The sequence below is a fragment of the Sciurus vulgaris genome (genome assembly GCF_902686455.1).
Source record: "Sciurus vulgaris genome assembly, chromosome: 11".
Lineage (NCBI taxonomy): Eukaryota > Metazoa > Chordata > Mammalia > Rodentia > Sciuridae > Sciurus > Sciurus vulgaris.
In genome coordinates this window covers 95,637,012-95,662,475 of record NC_136472.1, presented here as the reverse complement: position 1 = coordinate 95,662,475, position 25,464 = coordinate 95,637,012, and the positions used below count along the sequence as shown (strand labels likewise).

The following is a 25,464-nucleotide window of genomic DNA, read 5'->3' as shown; positions in this document are numbered from 1 at the left end:
ACTAATTTTAAAAATGGCAAAATGTAGATGTCAAGAACAATCACTTCAAAATTAATTAAGATTTTATTATTGAATAACAATCTTGTAAGGAACTATTCTAGCTCCCTTCCTGACAGTTAACAATGCCCTTTTCTATTGATCTGGACATATTGCCCCTGAAAGACTACTGTGGACACTCTGATTCATAGAAAATTCTTCATAGTATTCAAACTGTCTCCACGGAAATTTCCTTAAGATGTCAACTCTGAATACCACATTTTGAACATTTTAACATGTAACAGTGCTGTTAACATTAATATACATATATAATACATAATACATTATATATAGTATATATGGCAGTCATGCATGCAAAGGTTTTTAAAATTTTTCTATGAAATTTTTCATTGAAATTAATGATGAAAATTACATTTTGAAATTTGGAAAACTTTCTACTTTATTCTTTTCAACTATAGTACCCTTCAGTTGTTTTAATGCTAAGGAGTAGAGGTTTCCTTTCATCAGTGATGAGAAGCCAGCCAACTGTTAAAATCTATAAACCCAGAGCCACGCAGGCTCCTCTTTAATGGATGGAAGCTCTTCCTCTTGGAACTGAGCCAATGTCTACTTCAGGGTTGTGCAAGGTACTGAGTGAAGCATTTCATTCTAAGAGGCTGAACTCAGGACCCCTTTTAATATATGTTGTCTCCTATTATGGGAGGAATTTAGTTGGTTGTGTCAAAATTAAACTGTCAGTGTCTCCCCTGAAAGTTTTTAGTGGTTGTAGTGACATATTAGGCACCATACGTGAATGAAATGAGGCTCTATTTAAAGTGACACTATGAATCCACTCTCAAAAGATTCATCAATTGTAATTCACTTATGTCCTTTTGCAGTGTTCAGTCTGTCTCATCTGTTTCAATTGCCTCCTCTTCTACCAATATGTTTTTTCAATCAGCTGGGTAGAGCAATAACCAGGGTGACATAATGAGAGTGAACTATGATCTGCCAACAAGCTTCCATAGGTTCCCTGTACAGCTGAATAAACTCCATATCCTCAACTTGAAACCTGGATTTATTAATAGGTTGACAAAAAGCCTCTTCTCAAAAATTAATTAGAGCTCTGTTGAACTGCACGAATTTAATACAATTCAGTTAGTAATTAATAGAATGTACTACTTCACAGGTGGTCCAGGTATTTACTCCATTCTACTTCTATTTGTTGGTAGGTCTAACAGAGATTTACATTGCGTGTGCATCACCCATCTGGAAGTGAGTGTGGCATCTGAAACCTCATACTACAGTGTTCAGTTGTACAATTGGATTTCTTTGAATTTCACAAGCATCACACACAACTTATTTCCAACATTTCAAATCTCAACAAAGGTACCTAGATTTAATTTACTTGTGAATTACAGATACATCAGAAGTAGAAGTAGAAATTTAATATGGATTTTGATTTATTCAGATGCTGCCATCATTAAGAGTCAAAGAAAAACACTTTACGTACAGGAAATAACATTTTCCAAGGTGCTCATGCTTGTAGAAAGAATACAGATTATTATTTTAATGTTGTACATCATATCTATTCTGAGATTATTCTTTTTGTAACAAGTAGAACTATAATGACAAAATTACATAACAACTTTCTAATATTAGCATATAGCCATGTACTAATTTATGAGAAACTCGCTCTTTCCATGGTTTGGAGTTTCACTGTTAAAGACTTTCTGTTCCCTTCTAAATTCTTTCTCTTTCTTTGTTTTATAAATTATTTTTCTATAGAAGAAAATTTATGGTTACTTTTTCCACAAACCTAAGGATACCCAGTACAGTTAGGTACTTTAGTCAGAATAGCAAATTAGCATGATTTAATGAATGAATAAAAGACAGGGGAAGTGCAAACTTTTCTGTAATAACCGACTGAAATTTGGATATGGCTAATTAGAAAGTAAAATTAAATGTAGTGGTAAAACTTCAGGCCCTGAGAACCACTAATCACTCTAACTCAAACTCAGATTTAGTCTCTTTTCTTCTTTTACCCTAAATTCCAAGCTCACAGAAACTGAAAATGTAGAATAAGCTGAGGAAAATACACTCCAATACATTGAATCAATTAAATGTGAATTAAACTGACAGATTAGAGGACAGATGTAACAGCTTTGAAAATGGAGCTGATGTTGTCATTATTTTATAAGTAATGAAAAATAAGTAAAAATCATTATAGATGCAGATTATAATGACCTCCTTCATAGATATTCTAAAAAATACCTCATAAGTATTGTAGTTAATTAGTGCAGAGTGGATTTAATTTGAAATAGTTTATTGGTACCCATAGTCATGAATATTAAATGTGTATCTAATCATGACTTTAAAGTATTTTAGGGTTTCCATTTTAAAGGACTATTATTAAGTCACACAATAGTAAACTGTCCTCATAATAGGTATAATTACTATTTAGTGATTTCCATTATCATTATATATATGTAAGAAAGTGAAGTTACTGCACAAAGAGTATTAAGTCATTTCTCTTCAGTAGAGCCCCTGCCCTGATGGGGATGACTCCCCCTCTTTCTGAGAATGACTTCCTGTTTATTTTTCTTAATGGCAGTCTTCAAACTGAAGCACATCAAAAGCACAAACTGTATCCACTAGCACAGTGCACATTAACTGATGAAAATATCAGGAAGCAGGAGGTTATTCCAGAGTATTGCTTCTCTTACTATTTTTCATAATTTTACACTATCTTTGTACACTTGCTATGCTTGAGTCAAACTAAAATCAAATAAAAACAAAATATTTTACCACTTTTAACTTAGTATTTTTAGAATATCAATAGTGTTTGTTTACTGATGCTATTAAAATGTTTACAATTCAAAGATAAAACATATACTTAATTTAAGTGCACAACATATTAAGCTTTAATCACATTGAAGCAACTCTATAAATGAGCAGCTACAAAATTGGCCACAAGGGTTTCATGCTTTTGATTTTCGTTAGCATTCTTTTCAGTTTTGAATACAGTTTAACATACACACACAAAAACAGTACCTGCTTTCTGAAACAGGGTCCAAATTATGCTGTTGAACAAGGAACTCGTTTCTGTAAAGTAATCCTTCTGTAGGGGTCATGCAGAAACAATGCTTTGTAGATCTTGAATTGCATTGAATGTCAGTCCTTTAAGAACACCTGTTTAAAAATGAGATTATTGTGATTAAAATGGTCCTTTTCCAATTTTTTTATTTGACCCAAATCCACTGTTTTATCAAATATTTCATATCAGTTCTATTTAGTTAAACAGGTAATCAGAATTCTTTTTTGCTCATACGAATATGTATAGATTTTTTCCCCTCTTTTGTGTTGAAGAAAATACAGAAGAGTATAACTGTAAGCTTTCATAAGTTACAATAACTTAATGCATTTAACATATTAATTTATACCTTTATTTTCATCTCTTTTAGCTTTCCTAATTATTTTATAATGATCTCATGCTATTTTTAGCATGTGTAATTTTATTCTGTTATTTATTTCACTTAAAGGATTTAAAATGTGTGCTATTTCTTCTTAAAAACTTACAAGTGATTCACATTTTTAAAACGTGTTGAGAACAGTGAGTGCTTGTTCTCTGGTACCTGCAAAATTTACTTACATGAACTACCACTATTTTTGTTAATTCCATCAAAATTCATTGTTTCATGAAATTAACCATTCAATAAAAATCGTACTTAAATATAATTTATTCTTTGATAGATTTGTAAATGTGCTAGTATAAAAAACAGAGTAAAACTACCTGTATATATGACATATCTCAAATAACTAAACTGGAACAGAAATTTTGGAGCATTAGATTAATTACTGAAGGTCATGAACTTGAATTCCATATTAAGACCATATCAAGAGTCAAGGGAAACCTAAGGTGCATATTTAATAAGATTGAAAAATGTATTTGAATTCTGTATACTCCACACCATGATGATTGATCTTAATAACTATATCTTATATTAGTTGGAACCATATGAAACTGTCATTTCCCTTAGACTAAAATGGTAGAATATTAGCAATTTCATGAGTCAACATCAGATTTTCTTTATCCCTGGCTTTTATTTCTGATATCAAACCCATATTCTAAATATCACTGTAGTACACAATTGACTTGTTTTAAAAGTAACACTGAAAGATAATCTTCTGTCAGGCTTACTCTGAGTACAAAACCATGTGATAAAACAGATTGACATATCCTGATGTCCTTAACAATCAAGTTGGTGTCAGTTTTGTTGAGAAATTAGGAGCAAAGGGATTATGAATTTCCTTCTTTGTTCTTTCTTCTTCCATCCCTTTCTTCTTTCCTCTTCCGTCTTTTTCTTTTATTCTTTCCTTCTTTCTCAACATTTTGGGAATTACAAATTTCTACTCTATGGCTTAGCACACAAATTTTAAAATGAAAAAGAGAGGCAAGCGTAAGTTTTTTTTTTTTTTTTTTTTTTTTTTTAGGTTTACAAACTTTGGTAGGAAGAGTGAGTGACTTAAGAGAACAGCAGGGCTGGGGTTGTGGCTCAGTGGTAGAGTTCTTGTCTAGCATGTTTGAGGCACTGAGTTCGATCCTTAGTACCACATAAAAGAGTAAATAAAATAAAGTTTAAAAAAAAGAGAGAGAACGGCAATGCTTGACTTAGGACTTGAGATTTGTTTCTCTTGGTTTGGGTTGTCATTAGAAGTCTTTGGAAGTCAGGATTTGTGCTCCCATTGCTCTCAATACTTCTGCACAGCTACACAGTGCATCAACTTTCTCATTATTGGGAATAAAAGAGATACTTAATATGTGAATGAGCTTACCAACATGTTCAGTATGTATTGCGCATGTAATAAATATGCAAAATTATTATGGTCCCACTTTAATTATGAATATAGCAAAAAAAGAAACTATTGTGAACAGTGTTAACAGTGGTAGTTGTTATTGTTTACCACCCCCTCCACAAAGTTTGCTTCTCAGAAGCAAGGTTTCTCAGTTTTGTCTTATTAATATGCTCATGACTGTTTTTAAGAGAGCACGTTGTGGTATAGAAATTACTCAATTGAAGTCAAAAGTCAGATTTCTTCAGGTTTCTGACACATATTTATTTCATATCATAAGCAAATTATTCATCATTTCTGGGGATAATGATTTCTGATCCTACCCCTAATAAAATGTTACCAAAAAAGACTTAATAAACTGAGAGTTTTACATGTGTCAGTTGCTGTCTGTCAAGTTACATGTTAGGAAAGACTATGAACTTTGGCAGTCTATGCTTTTTTTCTCTGTTTCTTTCTTTTAAAATCACATTCAATTTTACCCTAATACCTCAAGAACTTTTACTTATGGACTTACTCAAAAAAAAGGTGAACCAACCCATTATTCACAAACCTGCTTCATTCACTTTCAGTCAATATTAATTCATCTTGTACAGTTTTGTTGGGACTTTTAAAAAAATCTAATGTGGATTATATTTTACATAAGAAAAAATAAGCCCTTAAATTCATTTTAAATTTATAAATCCACCCAACCACACAATATTTTTCTTCTCTACATTCCTAAATGTCTCTATTTCAAACCATTTCCAATGTATATGTTGTCTTTTTGTAATTTTTTTTCTCTTTTATTAGATTGGAAAAAATTTTGGCCTCAATCCAGAGTGATCATCTTTAATAGACTCTATTCATAATTTTCTACTCTTAGTGTGTGGGTGACTAAGGAAATGAATAATAAAAATTATCTTGAAAACTTTTATAACTAAGCCTTGAGTTGTTTTTTACTATCTATTGGCAACATAGTAACTCTAAGAACAGCCCTGCTCTCTAGAATCAAATGACCACACACACACACTTCCTCAACACCACAGTCTGCTTTATCTTTTGCCCAATTCTATTCTTACATTGTGCAACCCAGTTCCACAAAGAAGATATCTATACTTGCTTTGTTTTTATACCTCACATTAAATTCCACTTAGTGTTATCTACTTTTCTCAATAATTCACTTTTCTTTTCCTGTACCTCATCAGGCACCTCAGTGTTGGATTCATCAATATTGACCCTGGCCTTCTTTAATTCCTTCTCTGCTGCCTTCCTAGGCAATCCACAATTTCAATATATGACTTAAACACAACATGCTTTCAAATATATTTCCATAATATCCTGCTTGGGTTTCTGAGAGTCATGACAAAATTAACATGTCTAAACCTGAAACCAGGAACTATGTCTGTGTTCCTTTGTGACTCCTCATAACAGCAGCCACAATAATCACATCACTGCCTGGTGTCTTCAGTCTGTGAATGATTCCACTATCTCCCCAGTTTTGTAAGACACGAATCTTAAAGTCATTTCTAACATCTCATTCTTTCTTACCCATAAATTCAATTCTTTTCCCAATCATATTTCTTTGATCTCTATGTCTATCTCAGCTCTGTTTCTTCCCCATTGCTACTTCTGTTTAAATTATTTTTTTTATTTTCCTGCATGTGGCATTTAATTTCTCTGCCTGAATTCCATTGCCATTATCCTTTACAGCTCAGTTTTCTTTATCTGTAACCAAAATGTAGTTAAAATTGCAAATCGGAAAAAGTAGTGGATGTGGGTGCTTTTTTTCTGTTTCTGTACTTGATGCATGCAACTGAATCCAATAGTATACACATAATGTCTTGAGACTCCATTATGTGCTATGAACTATGTTAATCATTGGAAATTCAAAAGTAAACAAATTCATAAAATTCAAAATTCATAAGCATTTTATGCTCCATGTGTGAGACTGGTGAACAGCCAGTGCCAATGCTATAAAATAAATGCTCTAATAGGACACTGTCTAGGTGCTGTGGAATCAAAGGAAGATCATCCAGTCCATTGCTGAGCATTCAAGGGGTGCCGTATCTATTTCCTACCACTCCAAAACTTGACATGGTTCTGTAGGAGTACAGGACTCAACACTTGACACAGTTCTGTTGATCATCCTCCCTCTTGGGGGCCAAAGGCATGGCATGTCTCCATGTGTAGTTGCTTTTTAATATTAATAATCAATATGTTGTGAGAAACTTATTGGAAAAAATTGGGAAGGTTTTACTGTATTGGGACACAAAATAGTACACAATAAAAATTTAGCAATAATACTTAGATAATACATATGAAAATATATATGAAAATAAACAATTGTAGCTGTGCTCGAGTTAAAAGGAGTCTGTGATTGCTTTAGAATAATAATATCTAAATATAGATGGATAAAGAGGCATTCCTCTGAGCTTGGATGCAGTGTTTAGCCTTTGTTGCTCTCCTAGTTTTAATAGTTGATTCTAGAGATACTTTATATAATAAAAATATTTAGTTTAGTCATAAATATAATTTGTGTTTTCCCTATGTTTAGTTTAATTCTTTGAGAATCAGAATAAGATTGTAGTCTGCCATTTTATGAGATAGAATAGACTAAATATTAACTATAAGTTGATTTCTTTGCCCCTTGTTAATAATAGTAAAAGCTTTTCACTATTAAACACTGGAGTTCATGGTAGGGGTAGTTTCTCAGAAAATCTAGTAATGTGCTTTTTCTGAAGGTTGAAGGCTGGCAGATCATGTGCCCTCAGTTTAGCTGGAAGACAAGGTTGTTTTAATCTAGCTGGGAAATAAGGTTGTTTTGGTCTGGGCTATCATACAGAGAGAATGTGTACTTTGAGAAGAAGCATAGATTGTACTTTGGAAGGTTTTTCTTATTTTAAACTAACCATAAAATGATATAATCATTACTAAAGAAAAATATCTATAAAAAGGCTGACAGAAAAAATAAAGATACAGATTCAGCCTCAGAACACTTGGTGTCTCTGCTGTTTCTCCACCATGCCGATGCCTCCCATCCACCAGGGACACACAACCCCTGCTAGGGCTGGACCCCGGCAAAGGGGGAAGTTCAGTAGGGATGATTTCTATGCTGGAAGAAAATAGGAACTTAACTAAGTACATATAACCATAGTTATGACAAGATAGATAAGTTGCATCATGTGCTTTTGGATATTGTTTGCTACATCAAGGAAGTTTTCTTAAAAAAAAAAAAAAGACTTTAATATGAATAAAAATTGGTACAAATAACAGATTCTTCATAAAGAACAGCAACAATCAAGGGCCACCCTCCTTCTCTTTGTTCCTGAAAACAGACCCTTTTTACCAGGCCCATTTTGTCTCATCCTATCCTGGGGTAGGGGTTCATCTCTGCAGGGAGAATACATTCTCATCTAAGGGGATAGGAAAGAAAGAGAGGTGACCTTTCAGTATGGGGATAACTTTGGCCTTGAACAATGAATGAAGTATCCATGGATGCCAAAGGGCAGACTGAAAAGGGGCACAATCACAATCACAGTGAGGTCCCTCATATATATATATTTTTTTCTTTTAATAATATTTATAGCCCTATTAAGGAAGACATTGATCAAAACACTGTCCGCTATCATGACCTACCCACTCTGAACTCTCACACTTCCTAGGAGAGGAGTTTGGTCTAATTGAGCCAGTGCAAATCATTCAGTTCTGAATTGTGGCTTCAGCAGCAGGGAATCCCTCACCTTCTTCATGTTCTCCCCAGAAGAAAGGCAGGCAGCCTACATCCCTGAAGTCTCTGGGCTGCTAAATGAACTCAGGAGGCTAACATGGGTCAGCCCAGATGTCCACAATCTTGTACAGGGTAGAATAGCACTCTTCCAGCTCTGGCCCCTCAGTTTGCATAAGTAGGTTTGCTAACTCTGCTTAGGTCCTGAATCATATCTGTCTGACCTTGCTTTTCAGGCTGGTATGTGTGTGGATCACATCATGGTCTTGGAGCTCCCCATTGGGCCCCAGTAGGTGCTGGTACTTCTTCTGCCACCCTGGGCACACCATGGCTTCACCTACAGGTTTCTGGCTGGTAAGCAGCAGGGCCAAAATGTGTCAGCAAGGCAGGTGATACCATTGTTGAAAGGAACAGCTGCAGCTACAGCCATCTTTGCTAACCTGGTGAGAGTCCTCTAGTAGTTGAATGTCCACTGAGATCTAGCCACATCCACCAGATGGTGGAATTCTGTACCACTTCCCACTCATTGTGGCACAGTTTTAGGCTAGTTCAGAGCCACTCTGGTTCAAGGTGTCTAGTATGCCACCCAGGGAGGGCTGCCTGGGACAGCTGCTGCAACTAAATTTGCTGTGAGTCTGGCTTTGACTTTTCCACACTCTCCCATTAGGCTCCCTCCACAGATTCCAAAAGGCTTCTTGGCCTTTGGTGGTATGCTTGGAATCCAGGTTCTCTTTAACTTGGGAGGAGTTGTGGGTAAGTTCTTCAAGCCCTTGGTATTGAAAAAGTCTATATAATCCACAAAGCACAGAATGCAGTCCAGCAGGGACTGCTGCTTCTGAAAGAGACTTGACAACTTGCTGGTGATGATGTCGAGGCTGCCCATACAGGTATTACAAACATGCAGGCATGTACTATATGTACATGTGCATGTACTATAACAGTTCACAGGAGAACCAGTGGGTCTATAGGAAGCTAAAGAGATCCTCATCTAGCAGGGCTTGGGACATCTGACAGAAATTATTAAGGCTGGCATCAGAAGTGACAAACACAGCTTCCCACTGGACTTCCTTCATGAGCCTTGTAAAGGATGGATTTGCTGAACTATTATATAACTTCTCCAAGAGCCAGGTTGGGTGGTAGATGCAAACAAGAGTGCCAGCAGCATGCAAGATCTCCTGATAGTTGGTCTGGTGAGGGAATGAAGGGTCCACAAAGACCACCTTGACCTTGGGCCAATCAGAGTTAAACTCTGTGAAGATGCTCAGCATCTTGACCATGGAGGTGACTGTCTCAGTCTTGAGCACAGCAAAGTGGACCACTCAACCTTCTTGTTCCTTATTCTCCATCAAGAAAGCATAGAGGGGCTGGGGAGATAGCTCAGTCGGTAGAGTGCTGGCCTCTCAAGCACAAGGCCCTGAGTTCGATCCCCAGCATCGCAAAAAAAAAAAAAAAAAAAAAGAGAGAGAGCATAGAGGATATGGCCCTGGGTTTTCTCCACCCAGTGCATCAAGAGATTCTCTGGGAAGCAGATGAACAGGTCACTCATCTTGCTGCTCTGAAAGTTCAGCTGGTCCAGGTCTTGGTTAGTGCCCACACTGAAGGAAGCCATGGAACCCTCATCTACCTTAAGAATGTTCTTCATCACTTTTGCTATCTTAGCCTGCTCTAGCTTTGAGGGCATTTGTACCTCATTTAGGTAAAATGATGGTTCTACTGGGGACTTGTCAACTTTATCAAGGTCCTTCTTGAATGTGGGTAGCACAGGCTGGAGTGTCTTACAGGCACACTGTCCTTTGTAATTTGCCAAAGGTGTTTTCCTTCAGAAATAGCGATTTTGAAATCAATATGTACATGGTGGGTGCTAAGTTCACTGTGTCCATCTAGTCTTTCCTCATACCTGAGGATATATGCTGGGCTCATGTTCGCCTCCTGTGTTCTCTTCCTGTTTGGGTCCAAATACAGACAAATTTCACTTGCACATATAGGATGTCCACACAGATGGAGGTGCCATGGTTGAGGTTGTGGAAGTGGACAGAGATGCAGCCCCTGAAAATGAAGGAGCACCTGTTCTCCTTTTTGTAGGTGCTGAAGCACTCTTTGAACTCCTCATAGGTCTTGAAGCAGCTGCCCAGCTCCGTGGCTGTCCCCTTGGCCCATGCTAAGGACTAGGGCCTACTGGGCCCAAGATCACACTAGGGATCAGAGGTCACACCAAGTGTTCACAGGCTGGCATGGGTCCAGGACTCCTTAAGGGGTGGCCCCACCAGGGGGCCTAATATGGAACTCCAGAGGATCCTGAGGCCATACCTCTTTATAAGGGGCTGTGGATGTCTTTGCTATCAAAAGGAAGTATTCTAATTTCTGAAAATCATAAATAATCCATGTGATAAATACCAATGATAACACTAGTTTCCTTACTTATACATATATTAGTATCATAGTTTATTAAACACTTTGAAATACAATTGACCTTTGAAGCCTTTGAATCACTGTTGCTGATTTCAAGAATTTTTTTTTTTTTTTACAGAGTGTCTATCGCTTACAGAAGGCTATAGAAATTTGTGAATGTAGGATCTACTTTTTTGATAAACACGGTATAAAAATATGTCATTTCTATATGGATCAATGCTCAAATATTCAATTACTGCCACGTTCTTATTTATCTTACAAGAATATTTAAAATTTCAACTTTTAATGAAAGTGTTGATTATATTGTAGTTAACCATTCATGATGTGCAGTCAATTTTTAATGATACCAGGTGGATCATTCTAATTCCAGATTAACTATATCCCACTGACATGATTTCTTCCCCACCCTGCTGCCACCTGTCTGGTACCAAACTGCTCAACTGTGGAAACTGACAGCTGGTTCTTCAGGGGGTGTGATGGGAGCAGGAGTCAGGTGAAAATGGCTCATTAGCAATGAAATGGAAAAAATTTGCAGGAGTTCCCTGTGGACGTTTTGGAAGATGTGTTTCTCTCTTCAATTGCCCAACTGAGATTTAATTGAAAAAATGCATTTAATTCTAAAAATTCTTGAAATTCCTATGAGATGATGCCATCATGTTTAATCAATTTATTTATACTTCCTCCAGTCAAGGATTTCATTTTGACATAAACCACAATATAAGGGCTGGAAAAAAACTTGACTTGCTGAGCATGTTCAGGAATGGTGCACTAAAAACCCTAAAATTGGGAGTTGGCACACTGAATCATACTGAATTCTAGTCACTCATCAGCTGTATTAAATCACCTTGTTCCTTCACATCCTCTGGACCTTAGACTACAATTGAAGAAAACAAAATTTAATAGCCAAAGGTGGTTGAATTATGTTTAATTGCATATATTTTTCTCTCCTCCTGTTTCATCTGGTTTCTATTTATTTAAAGTTATTAACAGAATGATATCCTTCTCAAATATCTCTCTTACATTTGTGGGCTTTTATTTTGTTTAAAAGACATTTTCCTTGCATATACAGAAATGTTTAAAATATCAATAAAGACAAAGTTTTATACTTGGGGTTTAAATAGGGTAATTTCTGAAAAGTGCAAAGGAAGACCTGTAATCATGAAATTAAAAATAGAGACTTTTTGTAAAGAACTTCTGGACTGCCAGAAAATATTTGTGATTGAAACATTTTTAGGAAGTTTTGTTATAGTAAGTTTTTACAGAGTATCCCCTAAGCACCTAAGCATGTTCAAACTATGTAAATTAGTTATGTTTAACACATTTTTCTCATTTCTAAGATATAAATTGTAACAATACAAAAATGATAAAAAGATTTTAATATACAATAAAGGAGTCACCAGTACTTAGTGGGTCCTGACAGCATCGGAAGGTAGTGGCATCTTCCTTTTAGGATTTTGGTTCTCTACAGTATGTTCAAATGTTAGCAGCACATTGATATAACAAGAATAACTCTGAACACATCAAGACAGGCTGGCAAAGTTCCCAAAATAAACTTTTATACAACTGCTCTCACCCTTTATGTCTTTTGAACTCCTTTCTCACATTTATGCACTTGTCTCATGACCTTCCTCATTTCCTGATAGCCTGAAGCTCTGCCATTAGTAGCAGCCACTAGAAGTCATACTGTTACATCTGTCACTATTAGTTAAGAATACCATTCAACTTCAAGATAACTAGAATTTTTCTTCCATAGTCTCTTTTTGCTTCCTCAGTGAGGAGGGTCAAAAGGTCTGCCTACAGCAAATAACAGAGCATAGAATTGGTTGTTGAAATATTTCATTTCACAAAACCATGAACTTACAGACCAACCTTGTTACTGCCATTTGTCTCACATTTGCCACATGTGTCTTCAGTCTCTAAAAACTTTTATCTCCCTTAAACCCAATGTTATGGAGTAAAGCTGCTTTTTCACACACCACTAAAAAACGTCTTCACAAAGAAGATAGCAGGTTGAAGGCAGTTTTCACAGCCTGTATTCTTTGAGAATCCTGAGAATCTTTGAGAGCAACTAAAGCTGGAAAAGGTGATTCTTGACTTCCCACCACGGGCACTGCAGCTGTTAGCACTTCTGGTGTCAAGGTACAAATGTCACAAAGGTACTGTCAGTGAAGTAACACCCATGAAATACAGGCTGGCATCCTGGCTGGGTGCCAGATCCCATCATGGTTTCCTTACACCCTGCTTGGAGCTGGACTTCTATTATCACTGTTCCCTCCAATTGCTCTTAATTGAAGCAGAGGGATTTGCTCCACATCAATGGAATGAAAAGGCATTTCTTCAACTCTGGTAAAAAGTGTGATTTCAACAGTGAAGACCAATTGAGGTGCTTAGAACATTATGGTTCAGTTTTCTGAAATTCATAAATATAAATGCCATGAGAAAAAGTGGCTCAAATTAAAATTCATTCCCCAAAGTCCACTACAGAATCACCTTAAGAGTGGAACAAATTTGAAAATGTCTTTAAATAGGTGAGAGAAACACAACACTTTAAAGTTTATTTTCATAACTATGAGTTTTCAGAAGATAAAATTGTCCAATATATTTTGGAAATGATTTATCAATGAAATGATTTCCCAGTCATTAAGAAATTCTAGATTATTTTACAAAAATCCACAGAGAATTGTGTTATACCTTGCTTTTCCAGTTTGATTTTGGTACAATGCCATAACATCTAAGAGGCAGGAGGAAGATGCGTTTCTCCAGGGATAGACTCCAGGGATTTGAATATTGACAAACTGTCTGTTCTCATCAATTAATTCATGATTTGCAGTTATTAGCTTCAATGTTGAATATAATCACTTACTAAACAATTGTCAGCATCTATGGAAGGATGACCTTGGAGGACAGATTATGGACACCATTTCATAAGACATCTGTCATCATCAGAAAACAGTAATAGTTCCTCTAAAAACAGTATGCTCCTTGTATCATCTAATTAAAAGATCAAACATTATGGGCTTTACCTTCCCAAGTCTACTTTTCAAATTCAAATACACATATTCCCATGAGATATACAAATACACTTGATTCTCTATCATTTGAACATTCCTATCAAAATTTATCTGGCAAAAGTTATAAGTAGATTTCCAATTCAAAAAAAAATAATGTAAGAAAAAACTATCTCTAGCTTGCATTTTCTTTTCAAAGAGTTCACCCCCTTCACCTGCAAGTGACCAACATTGGGGCCTGTTTCTAGCATTTATCTTTCATACTTCTAAGGTCTAATCCATAACATGAACACCTTCTCTAACCCTTAATCTCATGATTTTCATACCACCTCATTATGTTTGCTTTCTCGGTATTACCTATTTTTTCACATGGCTTCATCTACACAGTTATTTGACAAAAACAAAGTACTATAAAACAAAATATAAAACAAATTTTTTGACATAGATTGTTTTATCCCAACCACTCTGGTCTAGTATTTTTTATATTTTGTAATTATGAGTCAGATATAAATGCTAGTTCTGTACCTCCTCTTCCATCTCCAATGCTAAAGTTTAGCCTGGTGCTTTACTTACTCAGACAATGGTAGTGGTATCCTCACAATTTTCCCTTCCCTCTTTCTCTGACTGATTTGTTCTGTCTTTGAACTATAATTGTCTATAGCTTCCTTTCAACAAACCTACAGCACCACACTTATGAATAGAAGTATCTGCAGGCTTCCTTTTGTCAATAAGATGTTCAAAATCTTTGTCTTAAGCTTATTACAGTCTATTTTTTCCAATTCCATTATCTAGTAGTCCCTATGCTCATTAAACTACTTACCAAACCAAGTACTTTTATCATTCCATGATGTAGAGTGTACACATTGCTCCATGTGGATTAAACACCAATATCTACCCCACCATTAATTATTTTGCTACTCAAAGCATGCTCTGTAGAACAGCAATATTAGGATTGCCTAGACCTTTTTTAGAAACACAGAATCTTACGCCCACCCTAGACCTATTGAGGATTCACAATGTTATAAAACCCTTTATTATACACTCTTTATTATACACATGTTACCTCTTCCCTGAAGACACTTTCTTTTTCATCTCACTACAATATATTTTTATACTCCTACCACAGTGTGAACCCTAAAGGAGTACAGATACTTTTAATACACACAGACAGCTCTTGCCACTCCTTGTCTTCTTTCTCTTTTCCTCTTTCTCCTTCTTCTCTCACTTTTTTCTTTTCCTATCCTCCTTTCCCATCCATTATTAATAGACATAGTTGGAATAAGAGTTGCTGTATTGACCCATTCCTATGGCTGTGTGCCAATCAACTGCTCATGTTTTTCCTTTCAATCTAGAGGTCCCTTGCTTTAGAGAAAGATGCAGTTATATCTCTGCACAGACAGTAAAAACTTTCTATAAACATAAAGAAATAGAAACAACAAAATGGAAATGCTAATTACTCTACTTTGGTATATATTTAGAAATATTAAATTATTGCACTGTACCCCATAAATACATACAATTATTACATGTTAATTAAAGTAAAACAAATTTCAAAATCCTGTCATTTGATAAGGAAAGTAAAACTAACCTTAACAAACAAATACTACTAAACAAATAAAAATAATTTTTTGGAATGTGATGCTATATGACTATGTGGTATGAAATATCCATTTTTATAAAATGGAGGAAATAGCAGTTCATAATCCTTCAAGTGACAGAATAATAAGGTATACCTTATCTATCAGACTGTGTCTGTTTGGTAATGAAATATTTTTAGAAGAACAATTATAAATTGCTAAACTATTTTAGTTGTTTAAAGTATTTTACACATATACACATTTTACTTGCAAAATAAATTTGAGGTTTATTAATTAAATAGATTAATGATTGTTTAGAAATTTGTATGTCTTAAATTTTTATGTATGCTATACCATGGGGAAACCATGTTTACTTCTGAAACTGAAATTAGTCATTTATCAAATATTGGTTGACAACCTGGATCTTCAACTTTGCTTGAACTGGTCAAATGGTTTTACACCATATGTGTTTCCTTACCTCTGTTGGACTGATTTGGGGTCAAATCTACTTTGTGACTCATGTTTCTGGACAACTTAGGGGCAGATTCATGGAACTTGCCATAAACACAAATTATAAAACATATAATTTCTCTGAATTCTTTTCCCCCTCATATTATCATAAATTGAGAATAAAATAATGATGGCTAATATTTACTGAATTCTTAGTAAATGTCCCATGGAGCCCAGAATGCACCCATCCCAGACTATCTTTTTGTGGATAATTTCCTTATGGGTAAAACTTTAGGGTATGAATAAAGTTGAAATTACACAAAATAATGACATGGTACATTTTTGCAAAGAGAGTTTTTACTATTTAAATATAAAGTATTAGAAGAAATATTTGCTTCCAACATATCTTGACTTTTACAGACAAAGTTCAAATGGGTCTTGTTAAATGGCCTTTATAAAACTATAAAATATACAATTACTGAATATGAACTTCATTTTAATCCTTTTTGTAAAGGTGACAACATTATCCTTGACATGTATACTTTGAAGCAAAGTAAGATATTGTAGTTCCCATATTCTGTGGTAAGTTAAATTCATCAAGTAGGAAAGCTCTCCATAAAACCCTAAATAAGTGATTTTGTCCACTCTTTCAAAAGGTGAGAATTTTTCTGATGTTCCAGAGTTAACATATTTATAGCACATTTTTAGCTGTCTAAATAAGTCATGAGTCTGGAATAAATAAGTAGATGGGTATGTTTTTCTTAGAAATTAAGATTCAAATTAAAAATGAATTAATAAACTCACCTTTATAACCAAAGTAGTGAAGATCTGTGTGAAACTACAAATAACTCAAGCTAAAAGTGGGTCACATGATTTACATATTTCAAGATAATTTGCTTTTACTCGGGAATCATGACCTACATTTGTTAAATTATTTGGTTGCTATGACCTTATCTACCAATTGTTAATGTTTACTTAGGTTATTTTTGATTTCTGTTCCTTGAACTTATTATCCTAGAAAAATATAATAGTGGTAGAAAAAAAAAAAAAGCAAAACCCTCTTGATCCCTTTGACAATGTGACATACCTGAGAGAAAGACAGATCTCTCTACAGAAAATTAAGTGTAGTGGAATTCCAAGTAGTTATAGGTGCTCTATTTTTATCACTTTCTTTTGCACTTTCTCCTAAAACAACTATGTCCAGTCTATTAATAGAGTGACCATTTTTATTAAAATCTTGTTTCCTACTCTTTTTAATAGAATATCTGCATTCACATCTCCATGTTTCCAACTATTTTGGTCATTTAATTGCTTTGGTACCTAGGATAAAACACATAATTTCTCGGAGTTCTTTTCCCCTGCCTATTATCATAAATTGAAAATAAAAATAACAATGGCTAGTATTTACTAAAGTCTTAGTAAATGCTGCAGAATATTCAAAACATCTTGCTTTATTTGTAGTGTGTCTCACAATAATCCCACGTGAAACAGAGATAAAGAAAGGCTATATAATATGTCACCATGCTACAATTTGGTGTAGGCAGACTGAATAGAGCCACCATCTTAACTGCTTGGCTACATTATAGTCAATTCTCCTGAATGAGAGGGAAAGATGTTATAGTAGAAACGATTAAGTGTCTCATGGAAGGAAAAAGTGGTATTTCCTGCAGTTTCTGCATTGCGTGAAACACTACTATTTAATGTTTGCAACCACCCCACAAAGAAATAATCATTATGATCTTTAACATATGACAAATTCTAGGCTCCTCATAAGAGGATATATAACTTGCCCCAACTCAAAAGGCATGAGGCAATATAATTTTTCAAGACAAATATTGTCTTTAACCTAGGTGCTTCATGTTATATCTTTTTCCCTCTCAAACAACATGGTTACTCCATTGCAAGTTTTTGAGGAAATAAATAATATGTATGCTACTATTATATAATATTTGATTTTTTAATTTGTTTTGTTTTTCTTTGTTGGACTGATAAAAATATGCACTCAAATATCTTTGGAACATTTTCTCAAAATACATTTTTTGTACTTCATTTCAGATGAACAGACTGATCAAAGTTAAGGAGTGATATGGTGACCACTTGAAAATTCTTTCCTGGTTAAAAGGCAGTTGCAGTCAACAAACAATGATTTGTTGTATCCTCTTGAGAGAGTAGTAGGGAAGGTATGGAAACCTGTAGAGAATTTGGCAAGTTATATTTTAGATAGTAAATATGCCTAAGAGATAATTTTGAAATAAAGATAAGCTGAAAGAAAATATTTCTTAATCATTCTTACAGTTTTGAGGTCAGTTAGATAGCCATAGTCACTGGAACATGTATACTTGATTAAGATTAATGTTAATACTACACAAACTAGCATGAAGGAAAAGACATAATTTCCTTAAAATGACTATGCTATTTACTTTAAGAGTTAGACTTTTAGAAAAACACTACATTTCAAGAGCCACTGGAAAATAATATTTTCATATTTAAACCTCTGGAAAAGATCAAATAATAGTGTTCCACTTAGTGTATAAAAAGTACTCATGGGCAATCTCTTACCCAAGGGACAAATTCCAGAATAGCATTGTGACATGCTCTTTGGAACTTCTCCATAGAAAAAGAACCATAATTGGTGAAAACTGTTGAAAAGATAAAATTGGAAATTGTTCTAAAAGCATATAGAAAATGAATATATACTCAGGAAGATCTACTAATTTTTTAGAATACCATGGTCTGTGATACTGACCCACAGGCTACTCTCTGGCTCCATAGCCCATCCCCCATCCCAGTGTACTACAATGAAAACATCTCTCTGGTTTGATGTGAATGGATTCCTTTACCCCCAGTATATTGTTGAGGGTTAAATTTTCTTAATCTCTAATAAATAATTTAATGAGATTAATTCAAAACTCAAATCAGAATGTGACAATGCTATTGTTGTAGCTTGGATCTAGAATATTCCCCCAAATGTCATGTGTTAGGCTTGGTCCCCAATGCAGCAAAATTCAGACATGTGATGTTTAGGAAGTGAATGCATCATGGGGACTCTAACTTCATCATATGATTAATAGATGTGATGGACTAATAATGTAAACAGACTACTAGGAGGTAGTGGAAACTGTAGGCAGGTAGGATATGGTTGGAAGAAGTAAGTCACTGGGAGAGTACCATGGAGACTATATTTTCTCCCTGGCACCTTTCTCTTTCTCTGTCTTTGTACTTCCCAACTTCTAGGATCTGAGCAGCACTCCATGATATTGTCTCTCCTCAGACCCAAAGCAATGGAGTTAGCTAACCACAGTCTGAAACTTCTGAAAGTGTGGTCCAAAATAATTTTTTTCCCTTTTTAAGTTTTAGATAGCCTCTTCAGCAAATGGTGCTGGGAAAACTGGAAAACCAAATGCAACAGAATGAAATTAAACCCCTATCTCTCACCCTGCACAAAACTCAACTCAAAATGGATCAAGGACCTCGGAATCAGACCAGAGACCCCGCATCTTGTAGAAGAAAAAGTAGGTCTAAATCTTCAACATGTCGGCTTAGGATCAGACTTCCTTAACAGGACTCCCATAGCACAAGAAATAAAAGCTAGAATCAACAACTGGGATAGATTCAAACTAAATAGCTTTCTCTCAGCAAAGGAAACTATCAGTAATGTGAACAGAGAGCCTACAGAGTGGGAAAATATCTTTGCCACTCATACTTCAGATAGAGCACTAATTTCCAGAATATATAAAGAACTCAAAAAACTCTACACCAAGAATACAAATAATCCAATCAACAAATGGGCTAAGGGAATGAACAGACACTTCACAAAAGAAGATGTATAAACAATCAACAGATATATGAAAAAATGTTCGACATCTTTAGTAATAAGAGAAATGCAAATCAAAACTACCCTAAGATTCCATCTCACCCCAATTAGAATGGCGATTATCAAGAACACAATCAACAATAGGTGTTGGCGAGGATGTGGGGGAAAAGATACACTCATACATTGCTGGTGGGGTTGCAAATTAGTGCAGCCACTCTGGAAAGCAGTATGGAGATTACTCAGAAAGCTTGGAATGGAACCACCATTTGACCCAGATATCCCACTCCTTGGCCTATACTCAAAGGACTTAAAATCAGCATACTACAGAGATACAGCCACATCAATGTTCATTGCTGCTCAATTCACCATAGCCAGATTGTGGAACCAACCTAGATGCCCTTCAGTTTATGAATGGATAAAGAAACTGTGGCATATATATACAATGGAATATTACTCAGTCATAAAGAATGATAAAATTATGGCATTTGCAGGCAAATGATGAAGTTGGAGAATATCATGCTAATTGAGATAAGCCAATCTCAGAAAACCAAAGGACAAATGATCAGCTGATAAGCGGATGATGACATATAATGGGGGGTGGGAGGGGTTAGCATTAGGGTTAGGGTTAGGGTTAAGGAGGGTGGCAAGAATGGAGGAAGGAAGGACTGTATAGAGGGAAAAGAGGGGTGGGAGGGGTGGGGGGAAGGAAAAAATAACAGAATGAACAGAATGAATCAAACAACATTACCCTATGTAAATTTATGATTACACAAATGGCCATGTACAAACAGAGAAACAACATGTATCCTATTTGTTTACAATAAATAAAAAAGTTTTTTATATCTGGTATTTTGGCAAAATCAAATAAAAGCTAACACAGGCATTTAAATGTATGTAATAAACTTTAATACAGATAAAAAGACAAAGAAGAAATAAATGGCAAATGATTAGAAACATGTTCCAATAGCATTATATAATTCATTACATGGCAATGCCATTATTTAAGAGTGACTTTTTAGTTATGTTCTTGTATCAAGTTTTTACGATCTTAAATAATACTGTAGTAAAAGTCCTTTGAAAATACATTTGCTTATAGTTCATAATATATCCTTTGGGGTTGATTCCTTAGAAAATGAAACATTTTAACTCTTTTGATTCACATTAACAAATTTCTTTAAAAATTACTGTGTTGATTTATGACTTTGCCATAAATTATCAAGCAGTATTAGAGTCTCTTCCTTCAAATGCATACATATAGGTGTGTGTGTGTGTGTGTGTGTGTGTGTGCATGTATTTACAACTTTTCAAGTGCAATCTACATATTACAAATTGTACATATTTGGAGTATTTTGAGTATAATTTGGAGTTTTGTTATATGTATACATCCATAAGACAATCACCTCAACAATCAACACCCTTAAAAGTTAAGATGCAAAAAATGTGTACCACTTCTACCTATGCCTTGTTATATTTTCTGGTCTTAAGTAAATATATACAGATACCAAACAGGGAGCAGCAGTGCTGATAAGAGAAATTTGGGACTGCTACAACAACAGCTGTGATTGATAGAACAGGTTCTTATATAATAGAAAAACTTTTTAGATCCTTGACCAGTTTCTCAGGTAAAAATGCACAGGGCCTATGCATTTTCAACTCAGAAATTTCTTAAGGATATATGAACTTTCTTAAGGCAGCAAATGTTAGGAGGCTAAGAGCAAGTGAAGGATCAGGGGTTCTCTGAGTGATGGGAAGACATTAGTCATTGGCTCAGCCAGAATGGAAAGATTTTGATGGATAATCTATGATTTCCATTGGAATTCCACAAAGAATGCATAATTTGGAGGAAGAACAAGTTACATAAGAATATAAGTGATGCATTAGAGTAAGCAAAAGCAAAGCAAAACAAAACAAAACCAACATAGACCCAATAAAACAAAACTGATAGTAGACCTCTTTGGCATCAGGCAGAGGACTACAGAAAAAGCACAACTCTCAAATATTTAAAGAAAAAATATGACTGAATAGAAATAAAATAGTTAATATACAATACATAAATGATTAAGATATTGTAGTTGTCAGAAAATAATTTGAAAATGAATATTGCTGCATATTAAGGAAAGAAAAAACCAGAGAAATGGATAAATGGTGAAGTATTGTAGTGGATAATTATAATACATTGAAAATCAAATTTGTCATTTGGAAAGGTAAAATACATATCTTGAATGCATAACTTTGATTAGGGTTAGCAGCAGACTCAACACAGATGAAGACAGTACTGGTGAGTTTGAAGACAAGTCAATAGCAAATATGCAAACTGAAGCCAGGTGGAAAAAATAACAATGAGACCATAAAATGAATGACTTTGTGACACATTGGCTACACTCCTAATTTAAGTGCAATAGGAATTTTTTTCAAAAGAAGAGAGTTTGAAACAAAATCAATATTTAAAGAGATAATATTTTCCAAGATGGTTATAGTTATTTGTATTCCTTTGTGCTCTTTGTCTAATTTTATCATGGTACTTTAAGATTTTTCCTTCCATTTCTAAAATTTCTATATTTCATTATTATTAAATTTTTAGTATCTAGACTCAGAAATCAGTTCTATAACATAAATGAGACCCTCTGACATTTTTTAAAGAATTTTCAGACTCAATTTTTTTATGCCTCAAACCCAAACTCAGCTTAATATGGTTTGTGAAAACTTTTTAAAATATCCCTAGTAAAGTTATTTACTTATTCATTTTTAAAGTACTTAATGTACCTGTGCCTATATTACAACTGATGTGTCATTTTGCTTATTGGTCTGTTTCTTCTGCATTGATGTGAGCTATTCAACAGCTCTTTATTTGTAATTTTCTATAAAACTTTCTTGAACTGATAGAGGAATAAAATGAATATGTCATAAAAATGAAGTAAGAAGCTATGATTTACAGCTCATACTAAAAGGAAAGAAAAGGAAGCCAAGGCTGCAGAGTATAATTTGGATATTCTCCATTATCTTGACAGTAAATTAGCTTTTCATTTGAATGTTACTTTCTTTCAGAAGAGTTTGATGCATTTTAAGTTGATGCAGCAGTGCATGTTATTAAAGCCAGGAATCATAAATTATTCCTTAAATCATTGAGTCTTGGGAAAATAGAAAGCCAATGAATCACATACCATTTGAATATTGATTTAGTTTCTGTGTAAGCCTGTGCTGGTGTATGTGTTTGGCTCCAGCAGGTCTGCATGCTTTCTAATTTGCTTGAAAACTGCGTGAAAATATTCCCATGGCCCTCTTGTAAAATATGACAGCCTGACATTTTCTTTAATTACAAGACCTGATCTGTTTAATAGCACAAAATTGGCCTCCAATTTGACAGGCCTCCCCTTCAAAATCAATGGTTAGACTCTAGGGCACCAGCTTGGTCATCAAGATCAATATTAGAAAAAAATATAGCTTGTCAAGACTTCTCAGCCTCTTATTGATTCAAATGGGGAGCAGCTCACAGATTGAATAATGATATTAGAGCTCTGGTCCAACAAACAGAAGCTCCTTACATTAATTTCAGTATAGGCAGATGAATCTATGATAAATGATACAAGCATAATATAATTATCCAAGAGAGTATAGTTATATAAAGCTAAATGTTTTCAAAGAAAAAACACATATATTTTTAAATATTCTGTTTTAGATTGTTCATCATGTGAAAAAAATACAAAAACTGTTACCTTGGTCTTATTAATAACAACAACAAAAAACCACAAGAAGTTTCTCTCAGTTATTGAAGAAGGAAAATCACCAGAAGAAAAAATATTCTGAGAAGAAAAAAAATATGGAACAACTTTAAAAAATTAAATTATGATGAAGTTTCAGAAAGAATACTTATACTTAACTAAAAATCATTGCTCCTCATTTTTTGTAGCTAAATAATTTCATTACTCAAAAACTAAATAGACATAGGTTTTAATTTTCTAATCTTCCATGTGAAGAGCTCAAAGTATTATTTTAACTTCTTAGAAAAAAGCACCTAACACTTAATTTCTTTTGTTTCCATTAGTGATTGAAATGAGTATGCATGATTATCTCATTTTCACTATAATTTGAAAGACTAAAGAAAGTAGAAATGCAGGTCACATCAATGGAGAATGGTAAATTGAAGCTGGATCCAAGAGGGTACTTCATCTTACTGCAAAGACATACAAAAAGTAATCAAAAACAAGAGTTCATGATTCTTCCAAAAGCTTAAATAATTTGCACCTTGCATTATGAAAAACAGCACTTAAAATCGTTAAGATGGAAGTCTGATCCTAAGCCAACATGATGAAGATTTGGGCCTACTTTATCTTGTATTTGGTGCAGGGGCTCTGGTCTAATTCCCAAGTCCTTGATCCCTTTTGAGTTGAGTTTTGTGCAAGGTGAGAAATAGAGGTTTAATTTTATTTTACTACATATCGATTTCCAGTTTTACCAGCACCATTTGTTGAACAGGCTCTCTTTTCTTCTTTGTATGTTTTTAGCTCCTTTGTCTAGTATGAGGTAATTATATTTATGTGGGTTTGTCTCTGTGTCTTCTGTTCTGTACCATTGGTCTATTTTGGTGACAAAATAATGCTGTTTTTGTTACTGTTGCTCTGTAGTATATTTTAATCTCTGGTATTGTGATACATCCTCAGAAAACTTGGAATGAACCCATCATTTGACCCATTTGACTCGTGGTGGAATGAGACAGACATCATTACCCTATGTACATGTATGATTACATGAATGGTATGAATCTACATTGTGTACAACCATAGAAACAAAATGATGTACCCCATTTGTGTACAATGAATCAAAATGCAGTCTGTAAAAAATAAAAAATAAATGACTTTAAAAATATCATGTTAAGTGAGATAAGCCAATCTCTAAAATGCAAAAGAGGAATGATCTCACTGATAAGTGGATGATGACACTTAATGGGGGGTGGGAGGGGGACAAGAATGGAGGAAGGAGGGACTGTATAGAGGGAAAAGAGGTGGGAGGGGTAGGGGGAAGGAAAAAAATAACGGAATGACTCAAACATCATTACTCTATATAAATATATGAATATGCAAATGGTATGCTGTTACTCCATGTACAAACTGAAACAACATGTATCCCATTTGTTTACAATAAAAATAAATTTAAAAAAATTTAAAAATGGTTATGATGGTCACTTTTAAATTATGTGTACTTTTCCACAATTAAATCTTTTAGAAATAGAAAAAATAAAATATTTCAATTGAATTTATCTTTAAATGCTAGAGAAGTTTTTATTAACAGTTCATATTGTGAAACTACTTGAAGCAGTTCACAATAACTTTTGAGCTAATTAATTAATAGTTCACTGAGTATCTTTAACTTATTAGACACTATGGTAGGTATTTAATGTTCTTTATGTCATTTTTATACCTCATATTTCCCCTTATTTATGTTGAATTTGTTCACATTATTTATTTACCTCATTTTTATATGTTACTTTGTTTCTTGTATGAATGAACAGCAACCCAAAAGGGTATTATTCTCCATAGAAGAAAAATGAAACTCATATTTGATAAGTAAGTTATCCAATGTCCAGAAATAATTAGTGCCATACCTTGTATTTTAAACCATTTTTCAGACACTTAAATTTAATTATTCTGCTGTGATACAGAGTTTAATATCATTTTG

At 34.4% G+C, this 25,464-nt stretch overlaps 1 protein-coding gene and 1 pseudogene across 2 annotated transcripts in view; both read right to left on the bottom strand.

The window, feature by feature from the left end:
* CNTN5 (contactin 5) overlaps positions 1–25,464 on the bottom strand; it is a 1,212,510-nt gene that overhangs the window by 950,837 nt on the left and 236,209 nt on the right. The window contains exon 3 of the mRNA XM_079101923.1: positions 3,031–3,168. The gene's annotated coding sequence lies outside the window, so the exon portion shown is untranslated. The remainder of the gene's footprint in view (positions 1–3,030; positions 3,169–25,464) is intronic.
* LOC306639897 (zinc finger SWIM domain-containing protein 3-like) lies at positions 8,456–10,453 on the bottom strand (annotated as a pseudogene). The gene is made up of 3 exons: positions 10,431–10,453; positions 10,011–10,350; positions 8,456–9,897 (listed from the first exon to the last, which is right to left on the bottom strand). The product of its transcript is annotated as a zinc finger SWIM domain-containing protein 3-like (transcript).